The sequence below is a fragment of the Microtus ochrogaster genome, chromosome 6, assembly GCF_000317375.1.
Source record: "Microtus ochrogaster isolate Prairie Vole_2 chromosome 6, MicOch1.0, whole genome shotgun sequence".
Classification (NCBI taxonomy): domain Eukaryota; kingdom Metazoa; phylum Chordata; class Mammalia; order Rodentia; family Cricetidae; genus Microtus; species Microtus ochrogaster.
In genome coordinates this window covers 55,979,230-55,987,415 of record NC_022013.1, presented here as the reverse complement: position 1 = coordinate 55,987,415, position 8,186 = coordinate 55,979,230, and positions in this window count along the sequence as shown.

Here is an 8,186-nt window from a genome sequence, read left to right as displayed (position 1 = left end):
ATTGGGATAAGTCATTGCTCTTAAATCATAGTGTAGGACGGTGGTTCCCAACTGAGGATCACCTAAGACCATTAGAAAACACGGATATTTACACTATGATGCGTAAAAGTGGCCAAATTACTGTTATGAAGTAGCAGTGAAAATAATTGTATGGTTGGGGGTCACCACAACATGAGGAAGTGTATTAAAGGGCCACAGCATTGGGAAGGTTGAGAACCATGGATGTAGGACACGCCAAGGCTGGAAGGTATTAGTCTAGGAAGCATGGCATCTTCCACAGCCTCATAATGAAGACACAGCTGAACACCCCCACCCCACAGAGAGGGCACAAATGACTATCTACCCACGGGCCATCATTATCCCTCATGAGATGGGTGTGCCATTCAGAAGACTGACAAGGTACTCACAGCATCATGTCAAGCTTTACCAGAGAGTCTGAGCAATCCCATCCCGAGAGAAGCAGGAAGAGCTGGTCCCTCACTGTCTCAGGCTGCAGGCCACTTGTCTAAATACTGACAGGAGGCACTATCTTCCCAGGTCCACACAAATGGTACCACAGACCCACACAACACACTGTGCACATGCTAACACATGCACAACATATCATATACCCCACAACACACATGCATACCACACACACCAAAAGCATTCAAATCTGAAACATCATGTCCATCTATCTAACACACACACATATCACATGCACACTTAAACTCATGCTATCATGCTACAGAGAGCATACATGACACACACCAAATGGGGAAGGAAAGACACACAGAGAGAAACAGAGAAAGAGAGGAGAGAGAGACAGTGAGAGAGAGAGAGACAGTGAGAGAGAGAGAGAGAGAGAGAGAGAGAGAGAGAGAGAGAAGATATGGTGTACATATAACACAGACTCCCTGGAGGAGACAGATCTCTAGCTTACACAATCTTCAAAGTATTTGTAACTCTATGACAACCAAGTCATCTGGCTTTAAGCTTTGATGGATGCCCATCACGTACGGGCTGGTGTTGCAAGTGGTAAGCTTACAACAAAGGTTAACTAGGAATGGTGGTTTAGGATGGGCCAGCACAGCTGGAAACAGCTGTAGACTTCCTCACAGTGTGTGGAGCTAGGTCCACTCCCCATGGCTATTTGGAAAACCAGGATGAAAGAGCAGCAGCCACCAGTGAAAGGACACCTCTCACTGGACTCAGGCATGAGTTCAAGGGAGCAGGGACAGTTTTGCATGCACATCACAGAGCTCTGTTGACCTGGAGTCTGCTGAGATCTCACTGTCCGGAGTCCAGGCCAGGGAATAGCTGCTCATTCTTCTTGGTCAGTTAGCAGCTTACAGCACTCACAAGAGCAGAGTCTAAAAGTGTGGACAAATTAGAAAAGTCAGTCATTTTTTGTTGGGGATGGTAGCTGGGAGTCTTCAGCCAGAAACTCACACCCAAGGAACTTTATCCCAAGGGATATGGAAGGTGGAAAATGGGAAGAGAAAAAAAAAAACACCAGGCTGTTATGGAATAGTATTTTAAGATGTTTTACAATTGTTTATGCTGTGGAACATTTGTTTAATGATACAAAGATAGATCATATTCTTTTATGTTGCATTTGTTTAATTCTGTGATGCTGTATGGTTTTGCCTGTCTAAAACACCTGATTGGTCTAATAAAGAGGTGAATGGCCAACAGCAAAGCAGCAGAAAGTATAGTTGGGGCTGGCAGGCAGAGAGAAAAAATAGGAGGAGAAATCTGGAAGAAAACATCTAGGAGTGAGAGAAGAAGGAGGGCTCCAGGGCTAGCCACCCAGCTACACAACCAGCCACAGAGTAAGAAGCAAAGAGAGGTGTATAGGATAAAGATAAAAGCCCCAAGGAAAAGGTAGAAGAGATAATTTAAGAAAAGCCAGCTAGAGATAAATCAAGCTAAGGCTAGACATTTGTAAGAAAGAATAAGGTTCTGTGTATGATTTATTTGGGAGCTATATGGTGGGTCCCCCCAAAGAGGAAAGAATAAAGCATCAAAAACAACCAACTCCACAGGTTGAAATCAGAATTTAGGAGTCAACAGAACCACTGTAAGCCCTGGGAACCTACAGATAGCACTGTAAGCAAAGAGTCAGAGATGAGGTAGCGGAGGCAAACTGAAGCTGCGCCTCCATTGCCCTGGCTCCTGGGAATCAGATGCCCTCTGTAGTAAATCATCCATGAATCAGCAGTCAAATTATCCCCATTGTATCAGAAAATAAGACAGCAGAGCATTCCCACCGCCTGTGCGTGGATGAAGGGTGTGCACCCTCAAAGGCTGATTGCATTACACCACTTACACTGTGGAGTCGACGTCTTGTCGGCGTTTTGAGAGGATCATGGGAAGAAATGCTCTAAAGGGGAGATCCAGGTCATAGTGATTTGGAAGAGAAAAGGGTCACCTCACCCCACAAATATGGCACTCGCCTCAGAAAAACGTATCTAAAATCCACAAGAGAAGCCCACTCTAATCCCTCTCTAAGGTGTTCCCTTTGCTGAACAAGCCTCTGTTTCAACTATGTCTCTTAGTTCCTTCCTTCAAGAAAAATCAACACACACACACACACACACACACACACACACACACACACACACACACCAGGAAGGCCCCAGACTAAAACAGGTTTGGAGAATATCAGCCAGTCTCTTGATCTGACAGAATTTACAGGACGGGAACAGAAGTAAGGCTCAATAACTTAACCAGCTGTAGCTAATTGGGTAATCGGTTACAAAGCCTCCTACAGTGAGTCACGTTAAGCTACACTGACTACGTTTTTCATGGGTTTGCTCTGTTCAGCTCAGCACAGGTCTTTGTCCACATCAGCAGATTCTTAACAACATCTCATTCAACATCCTGGCCCTGTGAGCGGCTGAGCAGTGGTAGCAGACAAGATGGCGCATGTCTGAGAACACACCTATCGGCATTGCTGGCTGAAGGCCGTCAGTGAAATGAGGGTCAGTAGCGGAGGGCTGACTGGCTGAAGGATTGACCAAGAAAGGAGAAAAGCTTCCTCTTGTCAGCACGCCAGTATCATGCTGTGTGGGCACACCCCTCCAGAGATGCTTCTTGCTCTTGGACACAGGACCACACACTGAATGGAGAACAGGTGAAGGTGGTCGTGGTACCAGAGAGAACACTGGGGATAGAGCCACCACCAACCTTGGCTAGACCACTGATCTCTACCAAAACTAAGGGGACAAAAGGCACTGTCCCTTGCCTGGATGAAAACAAAAGTGAGGACATGCTGGCTCCTAGGTAGGGCTAAAACGATGGCTTGTTGTGGATCTGAGGGCGAACATAGCCAGAAGCAGCTGGAAAAGTCCAGACTGAGCATAGCCAACAGACCGAACTGAGCCGTAAAGGAGTGGGGGAGGAGAGGAAGAGAAGAGAGGGAGGGGAACAAGTGGACCCAGAGACATCCAGGAGACCAAGAGACTGGGTGGTCAAAGCGGCAGAGGTTATATGGGGATCAGAGGCTGGGGGAGGGGAAGTGGAAGTCCCGCCCCTGGGAAGGAGAGGTTTAAGTAGAGGTCAGTGCTGAGAGCAGCCACAGACACTGAGTGAGACTTGTCCTGGGTTTCTTTGAGACCAAATACTGCCCTTTCTACCTCTAGGAAAGAGGGGGAGGGGAGTTCCCAACCTTCCCAAAAGATGCTACCCAGGGTAGCACAGCTAAGGACTTGAGATTAGACAAGGGTAGCACCTAGAATTCACTAGGGATGACAACATAGCCATCATGTTCACTATCTACCCACGTGGATGCCCACAGGCTCTCTAGCCAGACTGGGGGAAGAAGGGAAGTACTTTGGAATCATTTGGAATTGCCCTCAGCACACTTCCGCTCTGTACAGCACAGCAGCTCTGTGATATGAATCAGGTATTGGGTCCCCCTCAAGCTGCCTCTGTAAAATGGAGATAGAAATACCAGATATAGCTCTGGCCAAAGGAATGGTCTCATGGCTAGTCACTGTCAGGGATTATAGGCTAGCTCAGTCAGATTCCTTTGGGATTTCACATTGGACCACTGAACCCCTATTTCCATGGAATGTTTTGCCTGATGGAAGGGAACCCAGGAAATGTCCCAGAGAGGGTTAGGCTACCTAGCCAGGGTCCACCTAAAGGGGCAGAGCAAAGCCAACAAAGAAAGGACAAGGGCAGGAATGACCAGGTAGTTTCAAGCCCTGGAGCCCATGCACCCAAGGGCAGCTCCAGTTCTGTCCACAGGGAGCCAACAGACACCTTTTTTTGCTAAAATGACTCCTCCTACAGGCAGCCCAGCTATTCTGTACTGGGTGAGCTCACAACCTCCTTTGGCTGAGATTGGTGTGCTCTGCCCCAGGCTGAGGAACAACAGAGAGGCAGGCCAAAGAGCCCGCTGGCTGCCCAGAGCAATGCTCAATCCTCTGCCTCATTCTGTGAAGAACATGATGCAGGCTGCTCTCTGACCAGGGCTGAGGTCTGGGAACAGGAGCAGTCCCTGTGCTCTGGGGCCAGAGATGAAAACCAGAAATCGAAGTCTAGGATTACAGTATTCAGATGACATTCGAGGAGTCAAAGTCAGCCTCTCTCACACAGGTCCTGCCAAGCATGGGAGGGCCATAGCCTATTGGGGTTTATTGTTCATTGCTTCTCTTCACTTGCCTGCAGCTGTTCAGTAAGTGGGTAGCAGTGTCCCACGAAAGATCACTGAAGTGGGTCAGCTCGCCCCCAAGCACTGGACTCTTTCCTGGCTCTAGCCCCACTCTCTGGAGACGAGGCAACCAGCAGCAGCGTCAAGACTGAAACCAGACATCTACCAACATGCCCCCTTTGAGTCCTCAGAAAGACAAAGAAGCCAGGATGGCACAACCTGTTCATCTCCATAGTCCAAGAGTTCAGTTCCACCCTTCTCTAACAACAAACACATCCAGATGGGGTGGGACCCCTGAACCCGCAGCTGGTTGATACAGACAGCCAGGGAGAATGTGAGGATGTGCACTTCATAGGGAAGCTGGCTTCTCTCCCTAACCATCAAAGTCTGTGTTCTGGTTCAGGAACTGCAGGAAGTAAGGAGGAGAATGTTGTGGAATATTTATACACTGTGTGAAAATGTATTGCTATGATTGGTATAATTAAGACTAAACAGCCAATAGCTAGTCAGGAGGAAGAGGTGGGATTTCTGGGAAGAGAGAGAAAGGAGGAGGAATCTAGGCACACAGGAGAATTGACCTGGCCAGGAGGCCTGACTTCCAAGTGTGCCAGGCGGTGCCTCCTGTAGACCAATAGAAGATACCTAACAAGGTCCTGTATCAGGAATTATGGAAGGAATCCTGGGGGCCTACCTGGTGACCCTGCAGCTCCCCCTGCTGGCAGAACTCATCCTGGGTGCTAAAACCTGACTAAATGTTCAAATGCAAGCACTTCTCCCTGTCCTCCCAAATCCTGCATTCTGGGCGTTATCCAGTCAAGGTATCGCAACTGTGGCCAGCTGCCCACCATCCTGAGGACATTTGCCTTTTGGTTGCTCATCTCAGTGCATAGAAGGCTTGTTCATATAGGCATCTCAGTCTCTGGAAATTTCTAGACCACAGCTAAGCATTTTTCTTCAGATGCAATTCTAAGGATTCGGGGGGTGGGGGGAGGGAGGCAGGACAAGTCCCCGGGAATGTTCCCCAAATGCACATCACTTGCCAGTGTATCACTCCAGCTCTGGTTGTCATCGATGACAGCGTGGGTACCCTGGTTCCCAACCCCCAAGTGGCCAGTGAAATAGCATCTATTCCATGATCCCTGTCCTGGGTCCCAGAACAAAGCCAGAACCAGCCACACACCTCCCACGAACACACAGCCTGCACATAACACAGTCAGACACACAACACACACCCTGCTCCTCATTTCCTATGTTTCTAGACAGGTCAAAGTGCCTTTAATAAAGTATTCATACACTCATTTATTCTGTGCCAGACGCAAGTTTTCCTGAAGGCTAGGATTACTGCAGCTGCCATCCCAGAATCCCCACTATTAGAAATGAGTTCAACACGGGTGCACACAGAGAAAGTACTCTGTATCTGCAGAATGGTCACCCTAGAATTTCACTCATAAAACAAACAAACAAAAATCCCCTTTAGGTTGCCCTGGTCAGCAGGCCCTGGGCAGTAAATAGCCTGTGGTCATCGGACCATGAAGGGGAGGGAAAGAAACACTTTCTCTCAGCCTGAATTGCCCCCAGGCACCTTGCAAAGAGCTTGGGTCCAAGCAGTGCTGCTAGGCATAGGAGACATGACTGACCAAATGGATTAGTCTAGACAGGAGAGGAGGGCAGAGTTGACCGCCAGCACCTGGGTGCCACGTCCGAAGTCTCTACTCCTGACTAATAGCAGATGGCGGACGCACTCTGCCCCTCGGTGTAAGCAGACTCCTCGAATTTCTAGCTGAGGACCACCAGAACCTATGCCTTGGTTCGTGTGCTGTCCCAGAACCCACTCACGAATCACAGATAGCAAGAAGTGAGCCAGTGTTTAACTCTTCACCCTTCTACCAACCCACTGGAGCCCCGAGGTCGGCCAGGATGTCGCTGGGTGCCGTGCCTGGAACTGCAATGGAACATGGGAAGACCGGCTCCCCAACTCTCAGGGCAGGATGCAGGCCTAGGGATCCCTCTTCAGATGGATTGTTTCCCTCCCAACGACGAAGGAAAGGAAACTGTGTAGGGATAGCATGTACCAGATGTGGCCAGCACATTGCTTTGGCCTGGAAGCCACATGCCACAACCACTCTCCACGGGAACACAATCTGGGGGTGGCGGGGGGTATCAGTCACCCCAAGGACCTGGCTGCCAGCACCTCCTGTTTTTGCATTTGAGAAAGCCTAAGAGGAGCCAGTGTTGTGTGACTTGACAGTCCTGCAGGTAGGGAGCCGTTGCCATTTTTACAGACCAAGCAGCTGCTCTGCGGCTCAGAAATAGAACTGTGTGGGGCATCTTCAGACCTCCACCAACGCTGAAGGAACCCTTCTTCAAACCTGAGCCGCAAGAGTCTGTTTCAGAGAATGGGCTGCGGCGCCCTCGTGTGGCTGTGTCTGGGAACGCAGGTCTGACACGGAGCCTCACAGACTCAGGTGAGTCTGTCTGGGGAAGAACAAAAGAGACGCAGAAGCCGCTGGACTGTTCTTCCTCAAGTGTGGAATGTTGAGAGACCCTTAGCAGCGCTGACTTTCTGCGGTGTCCTCTTCCAGAAGGGAAGGCTGCAAGTGGCATAGTCCAGACTCCTGTAGCCCAAAGTTCTGTTTTGGAAGCTCAGGAAAGACGCAGTGGATCAGGAGCAATTGATCTCTCTAGAGCTGAGATCTGAATCACATGCAAGGCCCGGCCAGCGCTGCCCTGTGTGCAGCTCCGGGGAATCCGGAACAGGGAGCACGGCAGAGTTTGTGACCTCCCTGCTTTCATTCCAGGGTTTAGTAAATGTTAACCATCAGCCACCTTGCTCTGAGGCTGTGTCCTCCGCACACTACAGGGGCATTCTAAATCAATCATGCAAATTCAGATTTGCCAAAGGCCAAATAAATCCTTCGTTGAGTCCTGTGCATCTCAATGGAGCACTGCCTACCTTCCGTATTAGCTGTGGTTCTCAAGAGTAACAGCGCTCAAACGATATAGATAGATAGATAGATAGATAGATAGATAGATAGATAGATAGATAGATAGATAGATAGATAGAGGGGTGGATAGGTAGACAGGCAGACAGATAGATAGTGGGGGGGTGCGTGTGCTCGTGTGTGTGTGTGTGTGTGTGTGTGTGTGTGTGTGTGTGTGTGTGTGTGAGAGAGTGATTTATTAGAATAGTTTCCAGGTTGTAATTCAGTTAACCCAACAATGACTACCTATGAATAGAAGGTCCAAGAAACCAATAGTTGATCAGTCCATGAGGCTGGATCTCTCACCTGGTCTTCAGTATATGCCACAATCCCAAAGAAGTAGGTTCCAATGCCCATGAATGAATGGACTTGCCAGCAAGAACAGGGGCAAGCAGGCAAAGAGCAAAGGCTTCTTTCTTCCATGTTCTGTATATAAGATGCTAGCAGAAGGTGTGGCCCAGATTAAAATTCCTACCCTAAAGACCCAGATTAGAAGTGAATCTTCCTACTTCAATTGAATTAAGAAAAACCTCACAGGTGTATGCAGCCATTTGGGTTCTAGT